General features: G+C 41.7%; 2 non-coding genes across 2 annotated transcripts; both read left to right on the top strand.

The window, feature by feature from the left end:
* Positions 1-16,319: 16,319 nt before the first annotated feature.
* LOC115897173 lies at positions 16,320-16,389 on the top strand. Its single transcript, XR_004057102.1, has one exon. It is a non-coding gene; the product is annotated as a small nucleolar RNA SNORD50 (small nucleolar RNA).
* A 228-nt stretch (positions 16,390-16,617) lies between these two features.
* On the top strand, positions 16,618-16,692 carry LOC115897172. The gene has a single exon (XR_004057101.1). It is a non-coding gene; the product is annotated as a small nucleolar RNA SNORD50 (small nucleolar RNA).
* Positions 16,693-21,459: the final 4,767 nt, after the last annotated feature.

The raw sequence follows: 21,459 nt of genomic DNA, 5'->3' as shown, positions 1-21,459 counted from the left end.
TATAATAACAGTTTGTTATCTGTTTGTCTTTTAAAGAATTACGAAACTCTCTAAACCAGAGCTCTGCTCAAAATATATAACACATGGTCATATATTGTAAAGCTAAGGGGTGAAAGGGTCACTGTAACATTGCTTGCAAACCTTATTTTAGGGATTTAAAATTCTAGGATGTATGTCACAGAAGTTAGAAACAATATCTAACAGCAATTGTATAAAATTTACCAACAAGTTACAGAATTGAACAAGGTATAAAATTTGGTTACTATAAGCATTCCCAGCCAGTTTCTCAGCAATCGTTTGCTTGCAGCATTTCTAATCAGTGCTTAAGAATGATCTGGGCTGGGCGCGGTGGCTCACGCCTGTAATCCCAGCACTTTGGGAGGCCAAGACAGGCAGATCACGAGGTCAGGATATTGAGACCATCCTGGCTAACATGGTGAAACCCCGTCTCTACTAAAAATACAAAAAATTAGCCGGGCGTGGTGGCAGACGCCTGTAGTCCCAGCTACTCGGGAGGCTGAGGCAGGAGAATGGCATGAACCCGGGATGCGGAGCTTACAGTGAGCCGAGATCGCGCCACCGTACTCCAGCCTGGGCGACAGAGTGAGACTCCCGGCTCCAAAAAAAAAAAAAAAAAAAAGAATGATCTGAACATTTTATTTAATATTGCCTATAATTGACTTGTGAGAAGCTGCAGTAGAATGGGTAGATGTAAGGTGCTACCCAAGAACATATTGAAAGATATCTTTCATTCAGACAATGTTGCATAACATTGGAGGATGGGGTTAAAAATAGATGTATCAACCATGAGGTCAAGCTGGTATACAGAAACCGAAAAGATTAACTCAAATTGGCCAAGTTGACAAGACAAGGATATTCTTTATTATGTATATGAGTGCATGTATGCTTTTAAGGGTACTTAAAAATACTTCATCAGGTAAATATTAGAGTCCCAACAGAAAACATGGATAATTTGAGAAAAGTTCAATAAAGAAGCTATTTACAAGATGAGTAAGGTGTAGGGAAAAAAGAGAACAGTATCTCGGTTAGCCTTTACTTTCTGCTGTAAAGAAATATTTAGTAATAGCATCCTGGGCCTAGTTGAGCTTTACTTCTGGGCCTGAAGGTGCAAGGGAAAGGGGGAAAGGTATGAGACAGTGATCTTGACAGAAACTTCCCTTGGATGGATGTCAACAGCAACTCCCTCCTCCCTCTAATCTCCTGCTGCGGCTCCCTTTTGGCCCAAACCAATGGGAAGACAGAGGACAAGGGAACTCATTGGTGCTGTTCATCACCTAGGTCAGCTTCCTGTAGCATAAAGCACTGTGGAAAATGCTGAGGAGGTGATCTTGAATGGGAAATGTAAGATAATTAGCATAGCTGATTTTTTTTTCTTGTATGGGGTAAAGTGGGCTTGATTTATCCCTTTGCACCACGGATGAACTTCAAGGGGTCTAAGAATTAGTAGAAGCAGATTGTCAGACTGTTACAGTAATGGCTCTGATGCATTATACCTTTCAGGATTCACGCCATTCGGTATCCATATCCTGCGTATCCCTCTTCCATACTGACTGATTTCTAGGGAAACCTGATTTCTACTAAGGAATGGCTAAATGCCAGTGCCACAGGAATCAATCAAGTTCAAATGCTATGCCTACAACCTGGTTTTCTCCACCTCATAGTTCAGCTGTTCTCTTTCTCTCTGAGTGTTGACTTAATTCTCAAATAGAATAGATTCTTCTCTCATGGTTACAAGGTTGCAGCACTCGCAGATTTCATATCCTCCATGTTTAATGCGCAATAGGAAAAAGAAAGTTTCTTTTTTCCAATAATTAGGCAAAAATGTCCAGTCTAACTCTCAAAGTGAGTTGTGTTCATCACAGCAGACCAATTACTGTAGCCAAGTGGTGGGGTTTGTTGAGTGGTTAAGTCAATCAGGGCCTACCTGAGGGATTAGGGTAAGTAGATCCAAATAATATAAGCTGAGAATAAATGAAGGGTAAATTCACACCAAAAAAAAATGAGACAATTTGAAAGAAGGGAGAATCACTGTGGATGCTAGGTGACCAAAAATGATGAATTTCTAATACAAATCCTAAATTTGTTCACCCTTCACCTTTCTTCCAAATTCCAGGCTTGTATATTCAACAGCATATTTGGTATTTAATATTGCATATCTCCAGACATTTCAAACTTTAAATGTTCCAAAATGAATCACCCATGGAACTCAGATCTGGAGGTGGGAAGTGCTTTTTTTGCTTTTTACTGTGGCTCCCAAACCTTATCCTAACTCTCCTCCTATAAAGCCCCATAATCTTTGATGTGGACCAGGATATTTTAGCACTAGCTTCTTCTCCTTGTTGCTGTCACCCGCCAAACCCCTAGGCTATAACCTTCACATGTGCTGATGACTCTAGCACCTGTCTTATAGTCTACTTGTACCAATACTCCTACCAACATAAGTAGTGTTGTCAATATTCACAGTGATGACCCACCTAACAACTTACACTCTCAGTTTCTCAACCTCCAATGATCCTTCCTTCCAATGATCAATTTACCACTCTATCTCAACCACCCACTCACTCCCAAGGTAAAGACTGTCTTTAACAACTGTACTACCTCCAAAATCCCAAATTCCAGAACCTTATTCTCTAGCCCTCCCATGTCCTATCACTTCTAGTCTGTGCACAGAAGCTCTTCTTTGATCTTAATAAAATTTTCAGTCCAGAAACACCATCCCTTTCATGCTATAAAGCATTCCCTTACCCAGTTTATATTTTTGTTCACCGCTAAAATCATTTCCTTGCAAAAGCCCTTAACTCCTCCAGCCCTTTCTTTCTTCCTTAACTGACAAAGCTTTGACTCTAATTAATCCTACATACTCCACACCTGCACCCAAGTGTCTGAATAGCTCTAGAAAAAGAAAGCTTACAACTTTACTCACATTACATTTATGGCCATAAATTTCATGGGCTGCAGACTGCCAGGCAATCCTACTTTACTTCCCTAGTCTGCCTGCTTTTCTCTTCTGCATAATGACAATTTCACATTTCTTTTCTCTTTTTTTTTTTTGCCAACTTTCCTTTCTTAGTTGATGACCCTGCCTCATAATCATTTAAGAAAACACAAATGATTGAGGGCCTCCATTTTCTCTACTTATACTTCCTGCTATCAAGCGACACCTGTGGCTTACCATCAGGTGCAGCAGTATCAAGATGCCAACCCACTAAGCGCTTTGTAGGTACTGGAGTCACTGAGAAAGACATGACTCACACAGGCACTGAAAGGAACAATGCTTTACTCACCTAGAGAAGAGAGCAAGATCAGTTTCAATAGTTTGCATTGGTCCACCATGGCAGCAGGTCTTGCCTGACAGCTGACATAGGGTGATAGTCTTCACACATCCCCCTTGTGCTACAGGCAAAGGACCCTGTTCTTTTCTCATTGGGAACAGATGGAGCAGTAGGGCTGGACAGGTGTCACATGATATACATTCTTTAAGTAGGATCAAGAAGTACAGATGATGCCCAGAATAGGGAAAGATACTCCCAAATAAGGAGATATGCCCAGCATAGATCGTTAGGGCCCCTTATTTCTATATAAAAATATGTTTCAGACCTGAGGCATACTTTCATGCAGCCATGCAAGGGTCAACAGGCTGTGCACAACTGTCTTTCCCAACAGTCCAACCTCCAATCCATATTTAGATGCTGACACAGCAGGTAACGCACATCAAATTTGGTAGGACCACTAACCTAACCAGGATTTAGAGGTGAAGTTGGTTCTTGTGGGGCCTCTGAACAACTCATTATGGATGTAGTTTATCTCAGAGACTCCCTGTCATTTTGAGACAGCATTCCATCTGGGTTACTAGAGAAACAGGCACTTGGGCTTAACTAGGCACTTAACCAGGAACCCCAAGTGCCTGGATCAAGCCAACTAAAGGGATTAAAATGAGTCCAAGGAAACTGTGAGTGTATGATGTTAACTGTCTTCCTGAGTATGGATCTTCTCCAGCTCAGTTTTTACCCTCCCTGAATTATTGATATATACAGAGCAAGAAGTGTTGGCAATAACACAAAAACACCCTATTCTGCCAGCAAATAATCAAGGACTATTCCGTTGTCCATCACCACCTTGGCTAGTGAATTCAGTGAGTTTTGTTGGTCTTGGACGGCTTGGAGAAGGTTCAAGTCACTGTGCACTGCCCAGGCCACTACAATGGGAGTGTGGGATGAAAAGGATTTCATCGTGGGGTGGCAAATCCTGCATACTTTGAGCTTGCCACTTCTCACCACAACTGCGCTGATTCTCATCAGTGTTGTCATGCCAGGCAAAGCAGGAATGAGAAGAGGAAAGATTAATATTCCCAACCCATCCCCTCTGCATAAATCTAAACAGGCATGAGCCACTGCACCCGGCCTTGTCTATCCCCCATTTTAACAACGAAAGCCATATTATTCTCTGGGTCAGCCCTGTTCTGTTTTTTCCCTTTGTCATCCATTGGTTTCCTCTTTTGGTCCTCTAGACATTGCTTCCTACTCGGTGGAGTTTTTCCATTGCTTCCCCATGATCATTTCAGGAAACAACAGTAGGGATAATGGAGTCTTCAGGTTTAGGGAGACATCTGTCACATGAAGGCTTCCACTGCATCATCCGTATCCTGGGAGCAGGGTCACATGGTCAGGTATGACTTTTTTCTTAACAGTGATTTCGGCTTTATGGACGATTTTCGAGTAGGTTTTATGAAGTCCCCCACAGTTGGGAAGACCATTTATCAAGCTCTTTTCAACCTAGATCAAGAGCAGCTAGGACTCATCTCTATCCCTGTCCTGTTGGTTGTCCTGTTCAATGTAAACAAAATAATGCTGCAGCAGGGGGTCAGTGGTTAGCTTACCTAGACTGAATCACTCAGTCTGAGACACTAAGGTGTACAATACCTCCTCATTAAACAAGTAACTATTGAAGCCACCTAGGACTCCCCTGGCCTCTGCTCATGTCTGTTTTTCAGTGTTATTTCATTATCAAGGGAGGTACTCGTTTTAAGTTTCATTTTCAGCAACACCATCGATGATTACGTGATAGTGAAAACAGGTCTTACTCGGGACTTGTAAGTGACCACACCAGGAGGAGTCTCCTGTGTGGGGGCCTTTGATTCCCCTCAGGCATTGTCTGCAACTCCTGGGACACAGTGAGAGTTGGCAGATGGTTTGGGAGTGTAAAGTTGGCCAGCCAGAGCCAAGGTATAGTTATCCTATATTTTTCATAGGGCCCACCTCTTGCATTTCTACCTTCATCCATTGTAGCAGTTTATTCTTGTTAACAGGGAGAGTGTCAACATCCCATGTACCCCCCATGCAACCAGAGGGAAGCCAGCAGCTCAGTCAGCCCATCATCCCCTCAGGGAGCTGGCACCATACTGAGATGGCTGCACTGGCAGACCCTGCTTGCTGTGCCAAACTGTCAAGCAAGTAACACCTGTTGCCTACCGTGATGAGGAGCAGTCCGAGGATGTCATCCCAATGCGTGGTTTGCAGGCGACAGGAAAGACACAATTCACAGAGGTACTGGATAGAACAACACTTTACTCACATAGAGAAGAGACAGAGCAAGATAAGCTTCGATTTGAGTATGGTCCTGCAGTGGGTCTTGCCAGGCAGCTGACACAGCATAATGGTCTGTATGCATCCTACTTGGGCTGTGGGCAAAGGAACCCCTTCCTTCCCAACTAGGTATAGGTAATAGTACTGGGATTGGCCAGGTGCTGTATGCTGCACATACTTTAAGCAGAACAAAGAACAAAGAAGTACACATCAAGCCTGGAACACGGAAAGATACTACCAAATAAGGTGACATGCCCAACTCAGGATGTAAGGGCTCCTTGTCTCAGTGAAAAAAGAGTGTTCCAGGCCCATGTCACAAGGCACACTCATGCAGTCATGCAAGGGTGGACAGGCTGCACATGACAGCCTTTCCCAATACCTGCCTTCTCTTTGAACAAATGAAACAGATGAAGTGTCCCTATTCCAATAAAAGATCTCCATTTGCATTCTGGAAAGGATCTCCTCTTGTCTTCTCAAGGGTTTGGCTCCTATAACTTTTGCCTCTTTGTCCTGCATCATAAATATTCTCCCTCTATTAAATAACTCCCGTGAACATATATACTCTAGTATTTCCTATTTACAAAGGAGTCCCTTGTCCTTACATCCCTCTCTACCTAGTGACCCATTTCTGCATTCTCACCTCATTCTCACCTCAATCTCTTCAAGTAGACTTCCATCATCATGATTCCACTGAGACTGTGTTTACAAGATCACCAGTGATCTTCATGTTGCCAAATCCAGTGGTCATTTCTGTTCTTACTTGATCTTTCAGAAACATTGAACCAATTCACCTATCTCTTCCTAAAATTTTTTACTTCATTTCTGAAGTATCATATTCTCCAGTTTTCCCAAGGCGTCTCCTTTGTTGGCTCTTCCTTTTCTACTAGAACTCTAAACTTTGCAGTGTTTCAGGGTCCTGTCCTGGGCTTTTTCCTCTTCTCTATTTATATTTTCTCTGATGATCTCACTCGCGTCAGGCTTTAAATTCCTTATTCATGCCAATGATACTCAAGCCCTGACCTCTCCTCTGAACTTCACACTCAAGAACCAAACTGCCTCCTTAATGTTTCCACATACACAAGATATTTTCCCTAATTTAACTCTTTAACTTTACTATTTCTTGGAGTATTCATAAGATTTTCAGTTGGCTGTCCTGCCATGGAACCTAGAATGTACTGGCCAGATCAGATATTGTGGAAAATTTTTTTTAAAAATTAGACTAACAGATAGAATTCCTTTGTTTCTCAGTTGTCATAGAATTCTTTAATTTTTTTAAGGCTATTTTTCTGTTTTGGTATAAGGTAATTATGCCTCCAATACTTAACTTGTTATACGTGTTTCTCCCATGATATAACCAAAACCTTTGTGTACTTTTTTCTTATACATTAATTTTGTAACCAGATCTTTATACTGACTATGTTTTTAAGGTTGTCTACTGTAAGCTATCTGCACACACTATAGTACTAATTCTATTTCTAGGCCACCACTATTGGCTCTTTTTTCCTTTTCTCTCCACACTCATCTGTTCATATAGCTTCAATCTTCCCGTCTACATTAGTGTTTGCCAAATGGTCCTCCTCTAGTGCTGATTTTTCTCTGCCTTCAGGTCCAATTTCTGATGGTCCACTGAACAACTATAACCCACCAACGTTTCACCCAAAAATTAATACAACCAAAATGGAATTATCTTATTTTCCTTGCTCCTAAACCAGTAACTAGCTGCCATTCTCTCAGCCGCCTGGGCTCCACTCCACTTCCTCTCTTCTCCCGCAGCTCATCATCACATCCTTCATTTCTTACTTTAGCACAGCTACATAATGCCCTGGTGACGTGATTATGCATTTAAGGTTGGAAAGACTTGGGAACATTAGTTAACTGAGACCTCCATGCCTCACTTTGCTCATTTCTAATATAAAGTTAAAAATACACACCAGAATTGTCTTGAAGAGTACATGATTTAACGCATACAAGAACCTAACAGCATATAACAAGTGCTCACCATATGTTGTACTCTTCCCTACCTTCCATTTCCATGGTCAAAATTATAATGGTGTCCCTCACAATATCTCATTTCTAAACTTTGTAAAAAGTTGGGTGGATACTTTTACTTTTCACTAAACTATAAACTCCTTCAAAGTTGATTTTTGTATATTCATATTAGATTTATCTGAAGCACAGTGCATGTACCAGGGGTTCAGTGAGCATTTCTTCAAAAAAATGACTAAAGTGATTATCTTATCAGGAAGTTTGTTATGGAATATAAGAATTTATTTTCAGTATAATGAATACTTACAAGACACTTTTAATTTCAGTATTGATCTTTATTAAGCCACTTCAAATATTTGGTAGTAATTCGCTTGATTGTTTTAAGTGTGGGAGCAATAACTGATGGCTTCATCCCTCAGTTCATCTTTGTTTCCTGAAGAGATAAACATCTTAAAGGAGTTGTGTACTGACTTTACAGTCATTGTCCACGTTCACAGGAAGGCACTGTTGTCAATTATCAGGCTCTTAGTTAATTTCATTTTTGCATTGCCCTTGTCACAGTTACTAGTTTTTGAGTCAAAAGTAATTCGGTGCTCAGCAAGATGGCCCATGTCTGTAATCCCAACACTTTGGGAGGTCCGGGTGGAATGACTGCTTGAGACCAGCAGTTTGAGATCAGCCTGGTCAAGAGAGCAAGATCCTGTCTCAACCAAAAAAACTGGTCGGGTGTGGTAGCACACACCTGTAGTCCCAGCTACTTGGGAGACTGAGGCAGAAGGACCACTTGAGCTGAGGAGTTCCAGGCTGCAGTGAGCTGTGATCACACTACTATACTGCAGCCTGAGTAAGCAAGACCCTGTCCGTATAAAAACGAAAAATAATTACAAGGAAGATTATTTTTAAAAAAAAGATTGGAATATATATCACATATGTAGTACCTCTCTTACCCTAAGAAAGTGGTTCTCAGACTTCTATATGAATCACTCTACACCTGTGCTGTCCAATGCAGTGGCCAGCCACATGTGACAACTGAGCACTTGAAAAGTACAGACCACGCATGCAAATAAATGTTCACTGCAGCACTATTCACAATAGCAAAGATGTGGAATCAACGTAAATGCCCATCAATGACAGATTGAATAAAGAAAATGTGGTACATATATACCATGGAATACTATGCAGCCATAAAGAATTAGATCATGTCTTTTGCAGGAACATGAATGGAGCTGGAGCCATCATCCTTAGCAAACTAATGCAGGAACAGAAAACCAAATACGGCATGTTCTCACTTATAAGTGGGAGCTAAATGATGGGAACTCATGAACACAAAAAAGGGAACTACAGACACTAGGGCCTCCTTGAGGGTGGAGGGTTGGAGGATGGAAGGAAGCAGAAAAAATAACTACTGGGTACTAGGCTTAATACCTGGGTGACAAAATAATCTGTAAAAAAAAAATCCCTGTGATATGAGTTTACCTATATATAGCAAATGTAAGCATGCATCCACAAACCGAAAAGTTAAAAAATAATAAATGTACAGATCAAATTGAGATGTATGTTAAAAATATACACCTGATTTAATTTACTGCATACAAAAAACAAATGGAAAATATTTCAATAATTTGTATATTGTTTCTATGGCAAAATAAAAAACTTTTATTACATTTGGGTTAGATAGAACAGAACTAACTTCATTTTTTTTTTTTTTTTTTTGAGACAGGGTCTGGCTCTGTCACCTCAGGAATGCAGAGGCACAATCTCAGTTCACTGCAACCTCTGTCTCCTGGGCTCAAGCTCTGCTCTCATTTCAGCCACCACACCCGGCAAATTTTTCTTCTTTTTTTTTTTTTTTTTTTGTAGAAACGGAGTTTTGCTATGTTGCCCAGGCTGGTCTCAAACTCATGAGCTCAAGCAATCCACCCCTTTCGGCTTCCCAAAGCGCTGGGCTTACAGGCACGAACCACCACCCCTGGATATCTGATCCTTTTTAGGTTTTAAAAATATGTGGCCGGTCGCAGTGGCTCATGCCTATAATCCCAACACTTTGGGAGGCCGAGGCGGGTGGATCACGAGGTCAGGATATCCAGACCATCCCGGCTAACATGGTGAAACCCCGTCTCTACTAAAAATGCAAAAATAAAAATAAAAATAAATTAGCCGGGCGTGGTGGCGGAGGCCTGTAGTAGCTGGAGGCCTAGCTACTCCGGAGGCTGAGGCAGGAGAATGCCCTGAACCCAGGAGGCGGAGCTTGCAGTAAGCCGAGATCGCGCCACTGCACTCCAGCCTGGGTGACAGAGCAAGACTCCATCTCAAAAAAAAAAAAAAAAAATGTGGCTAGGCCAGGCACTGTGGCTCATGCCTGTAATCCCAGCACTTTGGGAGGCTGAGGCAGGCCGATCATGAGGTCAGGAGATCGACACCATCCTGGCTAACACGGTGAAACCCCGTCTCTACTAAAAATACAAAAGATTAGCCGGGCGTGGTGGCGGGCTGGTGTAGTCCCAGCTACTTGGGAGGCTGAGGCAGGAGAATGGTGAGAACCCAGGAGGCAGAGCAAGTGAGCCAAGATGGCGCCAGTGCACTCCAGCCTGGGTGACAGAGCAAGGCTCTAAAAAAGCCTTTGACAAAATTCAACAGCTCTTCATATTAAAAACTCTCAATAAACCAGGTACTGATGGAACATATCTCAAAATAATAAGAGCTATTTATGACAAACCCACAGCCAATATCATAATGAATGGGAAAAACTGGAAGCATTCCCCTTAAAAACTGGCACAAGACAGGGAGGCCCTCTCGCACCATTCCTATTAAACATAGTGTTGGAAGTTCTGGCCAGGGCAATCAGGCAAGAGAAAGAAATAAAGGGTATTCAATTAGGAAAAGAAGTCAAATGGTCCCTGTTTGCAGCTGACATGATTGTCTATTTAGAAAACCCCATTGTCTCAGTTCAAAATCTCCTTAAGCTGATAAGCAACATCAGCAAAGTCTCAGGATACAAAATCAATGTGCAAAAATCACAAGCATTCTTATACACCAATAACAGACAAATAGAGAGCCAAATCATGAATGAACTCCCATTGACAATTGCTTCAAACAGAATAAAATACCTAGGAATCCAACTTACAAGGGATGTAAAGGACCTCTTCAAGGAGAACTACAAACCACTGCTCAATGAAATAAAAGAGAACACAAACAAATGGAAGATCATTCCATGCTCATGGATAGGAACAAACAATATCATGAAAATGGCCATACTGCCCAAGGTAATTTATAGATTCAATGCCATCCCCATCAAGCTACCAATGACTTTCTTCACAGAATTGGAAAAAACCACTTGAAAGATCACATGGAAGCAAAAAAGAGCCCGCATTGCCAAGACAATCCTAAGTCAAAAGAACAAAGCTGGAGGCATCATGCTACCTGACTTCAAACTATACTACAAGGCCACAGTAACCAAAACAGCATGGTACTGGTACCAAAACAGAGATACAGACCAATGGAACAGAACAGAAGCCTCAGAAATAATGCCACACATATACAACCATCTGATCTTTGACAAACCTGACAAAAACAAGAAATGGAGAAAGGATTCCCTATTTAATAAATGGTGCTGGGAAAATTGGCTAGCCATAAGTAGAAAGCTGAAAGTGGATCCCTTCCTTACTCCTTATACAAAAATTAATTCCAGATGGATTAGAGACTTAAATGTTAGACCTAAAACCATAAAAACCCTAGAAGAAAACCTAGGCAATATCATTGAGGACATAGGCATGGGCAAGGACTTCATGATTAAAACACCAAAAGCAATGGCAACAAAAGCCAAAATTGACAAATGTGATCTAATTAAACTAAAGAGCTTCTGCACAGCAAAAGAAACTATCATCAGAGTGAACAGGCAACCTACAGAATGGAAGAAAATTTTTGCAATCTACTCATCTGACAAAGGGTTAATACCTAGAACCTACAAAGAACTTAAACAAATGTACAAGAAAGAATCAAACAACCTCATCAAAAAGTGGTCAAAGGATATGAACAGACACTTCTCAAAAGAAGACATTTATGCAGCCAACAGACATGAAAAAATGCTCATCATCATTCACCATCAGAGAAATGCAAATCAAAACCACAATGAGATACCATCTCACACCAGTTAGAATGGCAATCATTAAAAAATCAGGAAACAACAGGTGCTGGAGAGGATGTGGAGAAATAGGAACACTTTTACACTGTTGGTGGGACTGTAAACTAGTTCAACCATTGTGGAAGAGTGTGGCGATTCCTCAAGGATCTAGAACTAGAAATACCATTTGACCCAGCCATCCCATTACTGGGGATATACCCAAAGGATTATAAATCATGCTGTTATAAAGACACATGCACACGTATGTTTACTGAGGCACTATTCACAATAGCAGAGACTTGGAACCAACCAAGATGTCCATCAATGACAGACTGGATTAAGAAAATGTGGCACATATACACCATGGAATACTATGCAGCCATAAAAAAGGATGAGTTTGTGTCCTTTGTAGGGACATGGATGCAGCTGGAAACCATCATTCTCAGAAAACTATCGCAAGAACGGAAAACAAAACACCACATGTTCTCACTCATAGGTGGGAACTGAACAATGAGATCACTCGGACTCGGGAAGGGGAACATCACACACGGGGGCCTCTTGTGGGGTTGGGGATGGGGGAGGGATAGCATTAGGAGATATACCTAATGTAAATGACGAGTTAATGGGTGCAGCATACCAACATGGCACATATATACATATGTAACAAACCTGCACAATTGTGCACATGTACCCTAGAACATAAAGTATAATAAAAAAATACGCTGGGTGCGGTGGCTCACACCTGTAATCCCAGCACTTTGGGAGGCCAAGGCGGGCGGATCACGAGGTCAGGAGATCGAGACCATCCTGGCTAACACGGTGAAACCCCGTTTCTACTAAAAATACAAAAAATGAGCCGAGCTTGGTGGCGGGCGCCTGTAATACCAGCTACTCAGGAGGTTGAGGCAGGAGAATGGCGTGAGCCCTGGAGGCAGAGCTTGCAGTGAGCCAAGATCGCACCACTGCACTGTAGCCTGGGGGACACAGCGAGACTCTGTCTCTAAAAAAATAAAATAAAATAAATAATTTTTTTTTAAAGTGGCTACTAGTGCTTTTTTTTTTTTTTTTTTTTCTTTTTTTGGGACAGAGTCTCGCTTTGTTGTCCAGGCTGGAGTGCAGTAGCAGGATCTCGGCTCCGCTTCCCAGGTTCACGCCATTCTCCTGCCTCAGTCTCCCGAGTAGCTGAGACTACAGGCGCCCACCACCACACCTGGCTAATTTTTTGTATTTTTAGTAGAGACGGGGTTTCACTGTGTTAGTCAGGATGGTGTCGATCTCCTGACCTCGTGATCCGCCTGCCTCGGCCTCCCAAAGTGCTGGGATTACAGGCGTGAGCCACCACATCTGGCAACTTGTACATTTTTAATTACTTGTGCAGCTTGCATTTGTGGTTCATATTATATTCCAATTGGACAGTATTGCCTCTAATGCTTGTTTAAAATGTGGATTTTGGGTCCCACTTTTGAACATCATGCTTTCAAGGTTCCAGGTTCGGGCCCAGAATTTTGATATTTTTTAGCTTAGCAGATTTTAACTGGTAAGTCAGGGTAAGGAATCACTGTTTTACATGGCTTTTGACCAGGTGATGTTTGTGCTCTTCAGCATGGCAGAAACCCTATCTCTACGAAAAATACAAAAAATTACAGGGCGTGGTGGTGCATGCCTGTAGTCCCACATAGATGGCGGGCTGAGGCAGGAGGATTACTTGATCCCAAGAGGTTGCAGTGAACCGAGATAGAGCCACTGCACTCCAGTCTGCGTGAAAAAGTGAGACCTTGTCTGGGGGGGGAAAAAAAGTCATCTATATGTACTGCCATGGAAAGATGTTTATGATACAAGAAGGATAAACAAGTTGCAGAACATATAGATCCCATTTGTACGTGACAAACGAAGTACATATATTTGTATTTGCATAGGAAGTCTCAAAAACTGTCAACAGTGGCATTGCTGAAGGGTACAACTAGGGAGAAGATTCCCAGGCATGTGGAAAGATACTTTCACTATGCTTTTTAACTTTTTAATTTTTTTTTTAATACAATAGAGACAGAGTCTTGGGCTCAAGCAATCTTCCCACCTCAGCCTCCCAAAGTGCTGTTATTACAGGCATGAGCCACCACACCAGGCCTACTTTGCCTCTTATATCCTTTTGTACTGTATTAATTTTGTTTGTTTTACTATTTACTATGAGCAATATGAAAATTTATATTAGACATTACGAAGTAATATAAAAACCGACAAAATGCCCGGCCCAGACAATACTTCATGATTTAGGTTCCTGCTAGAGAAAAGTGCTTTTCACTGCCTTTGAATGTGAAGTTTGATCTTCATTCTAATTTTCTAAAAAGTCACCGAATGTATTTGTTAATTCATTCATTTAACCATTACCAACAACCTACTTAATGCTAGGCACTGTTTTAAGAAAAAATAAACAGCAGAGCACAAAATCAGATGTGTTCCTCCCACACTCTAGCAGAATCGGACCATAATCAAATGCACACATAAACAACTTTAATAAGTAGTGCTTTGAAATACAGAAGTCAAGGGCCTGAATTTTCAAATACTGAAATGTTCAAATGTCGTGTGCACAAACACACACGCACACAAATTAACTCAAACATGCTAATTAATGAAAGCACTGCTTTTGAATTTTGTAAGTTTGTAGTCTGGATATTCAGGGATACTTCTCAAATTAATCTTTCTCTCGTTTTCAATATAACTACTTGAGTACAAAGAAGTTAAAAATTAGCAAAGCATTTCAGCTGTGTGACCTTAGGCAAATTACCTGGCTGTTTTAAGCCTCAGTTTTCTCCTCTGCGAAATGGAGTACTGAACCTCACGTTCGCTGTTTGAGGGAGACTTGTGTGGTCAGGTTTAGTGTAACCGGATGCTTGGCACGAGGAAGAGTGAAGACGAATGGCCCCCATGGGGCCTTGATGCCCGCCCTGAGGCCCTGAGGAGCCGCACGCCGGGGCGGTTCTCACGTGGCGCTGTCCGCTTTTTCACCCAAGCTTTTTCTGCCAGCCAACTGCCCTTCCCCGGAGTGCTGCGGCCAGGGCTAGCCCGCTCCTCCGGCGGCCTCCGCTGGGGGCCCACTACAGCCCGGCGCCGGCCAGCCAGCCCGGCTTCTCGAGTCGGTCCTAAGCTGAGGCCGCCCTGTGCTGCAAAACTTGGGTCCACTCTCGGACCCAATCTGTCCTGGGCGAACTTGGCTTGTGGCAGGCGATAGCGTCGTTTCCAACTGCGGCTGTTTGAATTCTGGCGCCACACCCGCGCCACGTAGGGCCAAGTCTGCCGCAAGACTAGCAAGCTACGCTTCGCAGTGCGCCTACGGGCGCGCGCCGGGAAATGGCTGGGCGCGCGGCCGGCCTGCGGCGCGCGCGCCACAACGCGGGACGGGACTCGAAAGAGTCTCCGCGCGCGCTCCCGGTAATTCGCGGCCACACCCCTGTCTACTTCCATGTCCAATAGGTGCGAGAGGGCGGGGCAGCCTCGTTCTGACGGGGAGGCTATATAAGGAGCTACTGGCTGCGCCTTTCGGTCTTTTACGTAGGCCTTCGTGATCGTTTGGTAGTGTGGTAGGTAAGCGTCGGTGTTGCGGGCGCGTACCGGAGCAAAAGATGGAGGCGCAGGCCGACTTAAGAGTTTTGATAGTGTGAAGCCATCTTAGTGTAGAGCTTAGAGTGCTGAGAGTTGAAAGCTTGCACGTGGAAAATGTGCGGCCCGACCGCCACATGTACTGAGATTGAGTCGTGACGGCCACAGGCTCCGAGTTTTGGCGTGAGGGGAACGCTGATCGGCCACGGGTGCCGCGCTTGCTGGCCTCCGGCATGTGCCTGAACGGCGGCGGAAAAACCTCACTTAATTGGGGCGCAGGATTAGTTTTAAGAGCAAGGGGCCTTTACTAAAATGGCGAAGACCTTCCGTCGGCGTTGTTTTAAAACGGGCAGCCTCAACCCTGTTTTGAGACTGAGCTGTTCGAAGGCGGCTTTGTGTGCAATTCGGATTAATGAAGGGGAAAGGTTTTGTGTGAAAAAACACCTTGGAGTGTGACGTTTCTGCGAGAATGCTTAAATATCGGTTTCCCGCAGGAACAATGGCGCTGTCGTGGCACAGCAGAGCAGCTCTGAAGATGCAAAGGTAAGAACTGTTAAGCTTAGTTACCAAACTAAAGGAGTAAACCTGTTGATTTACAGGAATAGGAACTGTTGCATCGTGTGATATTTACTTATTTTTGTTAGATACATGAAAGAATTCCAGAATATGCTGGAGAGTATTCAATGGAAAACCGCTTGGTTAAAACCTGACACTCTTAATGAGTATGTGTTGTTTTAGTACTTTATGATAGAGCATAGCATTTAATCCACACCTAGACTAAATCAGATTTTTTTGTCATTGAACAGCATTCTGGGTGTGGACGATCAGCCAGTGAAGATAATGAATGTCGGATGTCACTGACTAGCAGCTTCATTTTGAAGTAGGTTGTATGGCTTAAAAGTTCTGTAGTATTTGTACTATAATACTTGCCTTTTACCTTTACCTTGGCTTATGGTCAGTGTCACAGAAGTGCAGTTTAATGTATTAATGTGTACATATACAAGGTCTGATGGTCTAGTCAATGATGAAACCTATCCCGAAGCTGATAACCTGAAGAAAAATAAGTACGGATTCGGCTTCTGAGATTAAGACCAATAATTCAGAAGTGGAGTAAATTTTGTTGACGGGATTTTGCAACAGTTCTGTTATAAAATCCCGGGTTTGGTTTTTTTTTTTTTTCTGCCAACAGTGAGGGTCGCTGTCTGCCCATTGATAAGAGGCCAGATTGTCTTGGAAGTTCCAAAGTTGCAACGATTTCTGTAAGTGGAGTTTTTCTGTTTGCTTAGCGATTAGTGAATCTTGTGTCCTTGGTCTTATCTGTGATGATCTTATCCCGAACCTGAACTTCTGTTGAAAAAAAAAAACTTTTACGGATCTGGCTTCTGAGATGGACCATTATAAGGACAATACTTTTTTTTAATGCTTTTACATAAGCTGTTGTAATGTTGGTAGTCTTGTAAGAATCTCATGTTTTTCCTTTTCTAGGGCTAGTGCCACGAGGTTTACTTGACTGTTGTATGAAAAGCTGATGAGAAAACCATCCAGAAAAAAGCTCTTCGTTTTACAAACACGAAAATAAAACATGTAATTTTGGATTATGTTGTTTTTAATTATTTAAATAGGTCCTGAAATAACATGGCGGGCATTAAATGGAAAATCCACTAACCAGCCTTGTAATCAAATTACTCTGAACGTTTCGGGTTTGTGCAAGCTACAATGTTAAGGGTTTTTGGATCAGTGTAAGAGTGGAGAGACAGAAATTAAAAATGATTGTTACTAAGCAAATCATGGAATATTTAGTTTCGATGTAACTAATTTTGAAAGCCTGGATGCTTAAGTTGAGAAGTGGGGGAATGAGACACAGAAAATAAAAAGAGCACAATAGAACAATAATAGCAGTTTATTAACTATGGTCATGAGGGAAGATCACTGATTAAACAAGAATCTGGTAAAGACATTCAGGCTTGCTAAAATCTAGGAAGGAAGAGGTCATTTGGCAAGATGGGTTACCTAATACTATCTGATACTACCAAATAAAATGAGAGAAGCCTTAGGCATGTAACATTCATTTGGAGATAGAAAATACACCTTCACTATGAAGGTAGTGCGTGTGAGATGGCAGTGAAAGCAGTGTTTGCATTTATATCCTTGATCTCCGATACCCTTACCTGCTGTACATAAAACTATTAATCATTGTTTTTCTCCCCCTTCCAGAACTTCTGCATAAAATTTTAAGATCTGTTTCATTACTTCAAAAGTGCCTAGAATAGGGCCAGGCACTTACTGTTATACAATATGTGGTAAAAGACTATTGATATTCCACAGTTTTCAGGGAAGAGTGCCATTTCCCTTTTGTCAAAGCTGGCAACCAAGACAAAGTTGTGAAATAGACTATTTGCTTTCGAGCCCTCTGACCTCTTTTTCTGTAGCTCCTTCTAACTCCCTTGCCTCCCAATAGATCTTTTAATATGTCACATTTTCTTAGTTGATAGCAAAATTAGTACTCCACATTTATATACACTGGCCTGTGCTAGGCTCTGCCAAGACTCCTGAAATAAAACACCATTTTGTCAATAGTGACACAGGATGCCAAGGAAAAGTCAAGCTATGAAGAATTCTTGAAAATAGAACAAGTGGATTTGAGTTTAAACCAGCACAGATGTTGGGAAAATAGGCCCAAGAAATACTGAGCAAAGACAGTATGGTTCAGAGTCTGAGAGACAAATATTGAGGATTTGGGTACCAATAGGGTGGATGTGTATCGGACAGAAAACAGATGTTGTAAATACCCTTAAGATTCTTGAGCAAGGGAGTTAGAAATATAAGAATATCCTGTAATTAGAGTCAGATCCAAAAAGGTTTAACTTGAATGGAATTGAACTTGAAAGCTCAGTTTTGGTTACCGACTCCTTGGTGCCAATTTCTAATCACACAGGAGGCTGTTAGTCTGTAATAACCTCCTAAGAACTCAGGCAATATTGGTTAAGATCAGTTGAATAAGTTTACCCTCCAGAGCATAGCTGCTGCTTGGGACCAGGTGCAGTGGCTCATGCCTGTAATCCCAGCACTTAGGGAGGGTTGCTTGAGACTAGCCTGGAAACAGCAAGATGCCATCTCTACGAATAAGAGAACTGGGTGTGGTGATGTGCACTTGTTCCAGCTACTCAGGAGGCTGAAATAGAATCACTTGAACCTAGGAAACTGAAGCTACAATCAGCCATGATTGCACCTCTATGCTCTATCGTGAGCAACAGGCCAGGCTAAAAAAAAAAAATCCTTAAGGACCTAAGGAGCTTGACTATAATAATTAAACTGGGATATCCTTGATTCTGATTGGCTTCAGAAGTTCAAAGACAATTTTCGTGTGTCTGACTTCAGTGACTTCAGCCAACAGGAAAACCAGGCTTCCAGGTAATCTTAAAATATAGTAAGCTCAAACCTACCATTTGGTGCTTTCTAAAATTAGTTCTATTGCCGGAAACCCAATATCCAATGTGCCTGGCTCCCCAGTCAAGTGTCCTGTGAACTAACACATCAGTCCTCACTGCCCAGTGTGTATGAAAGAGCTTTTAGCTGTTTTCATGATTTTTGTAACAGTTCCCCAGTTGGGATTAGAGCCTTTTTTTGAATTTCAGCCTACTAGAATAAACTGCTTATCTTTTGCTAGTCCTTTTCTGGGAGTAGGACTCTCCCTACCTTTCCAAAAACTTGGTTCTGGATCCAAACAATACTTACAACATAGTACTTAGTTATAAGTATATATTAATATGCATGACTTAACTGTCTGAATATTACCACTGCCTCTGATCTTACTCCACCCTGTAGAATAACATCATTAGAGACCATCTTGGGGCAGAAGAGGATACCTTTTCAGTATGAGAACTAGACTCCTTGTCTTACTCTGATGAGTCCTGGTCTCCCCACTGCTGAGGTCTCAGCATGCCATGTAGCTGAGTTTATCAGAGTTATGAGGGTTTAATCAGAATCTCAAATCAAGTACAGTCCAGCCCAACCTATTTGAGAACTTTATCTTGTTACTTCATTTATTATAGTTGCCTTCAAAAGAGCAGTGGAAAAGGCACTTCAGAATATGCAAAAAATCTGTCATTTGAAGGCAATAATTTACAAATGTGCATCACTTCACTGAGATCAGGAAATTGTTTTGTCCTTTCCTCCTGTAGTGAATATAACTGATGTACAAAAATGTGTACATTTAAAAAGTATGCAATTTGATGAGTTTTTTTCATAGGAATACACTCATGAAACCATTAACAATCAAGATAATGACTATATCCATCACTTCCAAAAATGTTCTCTTGTTGGCTTGATTTTGAACATGTTAAGTTTAAGATAGCACATGATATGCAAATTGGGATTTTTGAGTAGATATAGAGGTCCACAGTTCAGAGGAGAGGTCTGACTAAAATTGGGAGTCATCAGCATATGGAAGGCATATTTAAAGCCATAAGATTAGATGAGATCACCAATAGAGAAAAAAAGGTGTCCAAGAGTTGAACCCTGTGGCCTTTCAGGATTAGGACATTCCAGGTTTATTCAAATCCTAGAGAATAATTTGTGCCAAGGGACAAAAATCAGGACACAGGAATCTGCTGCCAAGTTCAAGTGCCGTATTTGTTAGGAACGGAAACTAAGTAGAAAACCAAGGATACCTGGAATGAAATGAGCCAAGAAAAAGAAGGATGAGAACCAAGCAAAAGTTGCTGGAAATTGCCTTGGATTTAATACAGACCATTGGTCAACATGAAAACTGAAGAAGTTAGTGTCTGATCATGACTTTGCAAAGTAACAAAGTGATCTTCAGGAGAGAATAAGATGAGGAATTTAGGAGGTATGATAAGGCTTTTTCATCAGACGCTGCAGATTTGGAGAAAATGGAGCTGACCATGGACAAGTTATAAATTTGCCTAGCATTGATAAAGTATCAGCTGAGGCTGAAAACCACTAATTTTAACAAAGATAATCAGTATATTCAGTATTGTGTGGTGCTTATCTCCTTGGGAGCAGAAAGATAAGACTGGATTAATCCAAAATAAGGGATAAACTGACCAGGAGGAGCAGAACAATAATGGGCCAAGAGTATTGAGGATGCAGGTAAAAGTGCTAAAATTACTGTATTGACCTTGTAATCCCAAGCTGATCAGGGAAGGAGAAAAAGAAAAAAAGAAGGCTGGAAAATTGTCACAGGTAATGACAGAGGATCAGATGTGCCATAGAAACATGCTGCTGAAAACAAGGTAGAATAAGCCCCTCTCCAATTGTACTATGGAATGAGCCTTGTAACATGTGATTATTGGTTTCTCCCTTCTGGACCTGGAGTGTCAGTTCTTCTAAAGCAGAGACTTCCCTTTAATCTCTCTTTAAACTTGGTGCCTAGGACAATGTGCTGGCATCCATGAAATACCTAATGGAATGGAGTTCAACATGTTTTTTAGGGTGGAACTGGTGGCGTGATTTAAATTATCCAAAAGAGACAGAAATGAGAAAAGTCGGAAGCTGTTGTGTCCTGACTGTATACCCCCAAAATTCATATTTTGAATACCCCAAAACGAAGTATAGTGTAAGCCCAGAATCACTATAAATGATGAGATTCAAAAGTCAGAATTGAGATATACCCCAAAGAACACACCTTGCTATTGCCCTAAAGAAGTTTAGTGTGTTTAATGCCTGTGTTCTTATTGATGCAGTTAAAGTGACCAACTATTAGCAACAAACCCCAAATTGTCCTTTGTACAAAAATAGTTTATTAGGTCAGGTGCAGTGGCTCACGCCTGTAATCCCAGTACTTTGGGAGGCCAAAGTGGGAAGATCGCTTGAGGCCAGGAATTTGAGACCAGTGGGCAACATAGCAAGACCATTTCTACAAAGTGTTAAAAAGTAACTGGGTTGCTTGGAGGATCTGGCTATGTGGCAGCTGAGATGGGAGGATTGCTTGAGCCCAGGAGGTCAAGACTACAGTGAGCTATGATTGTGCCCCTGCACTCCAGCTGGGAAAGAGTGAGACCCTTTCTCAAAAAAAAAGAAAAAGTTATTTGAAGTTATTTGCACTGTGTCTTTATTAGGCTTATATCCATATTTTTTATAACTGGAGGCCATACCATCAATAAAAACACATTTAGTGCATTAAAAAAGATGGAT

This window comes from Rhinopithecus roxellana, chromosome 4 (genome assembly GCF_007565055.1).
Source record: "Rhinopithecus roxellana isolate Shanxi Qingling chromosome 4, ASM756505v1, whole genome shotgun sequence".
Classification (NCBI taxonomy): domain Eukaryota; kingdom Metazoa; phylum Chordata; class Mammalia; order Primates; family Cercopithecidae; genus Rhinopithecus; species Rhinopithecus roxellana.
Note: the sequence above shows the minus strand (reverse complement) of the source record. Positions and strands in the feature narration are given on the sequence as shown.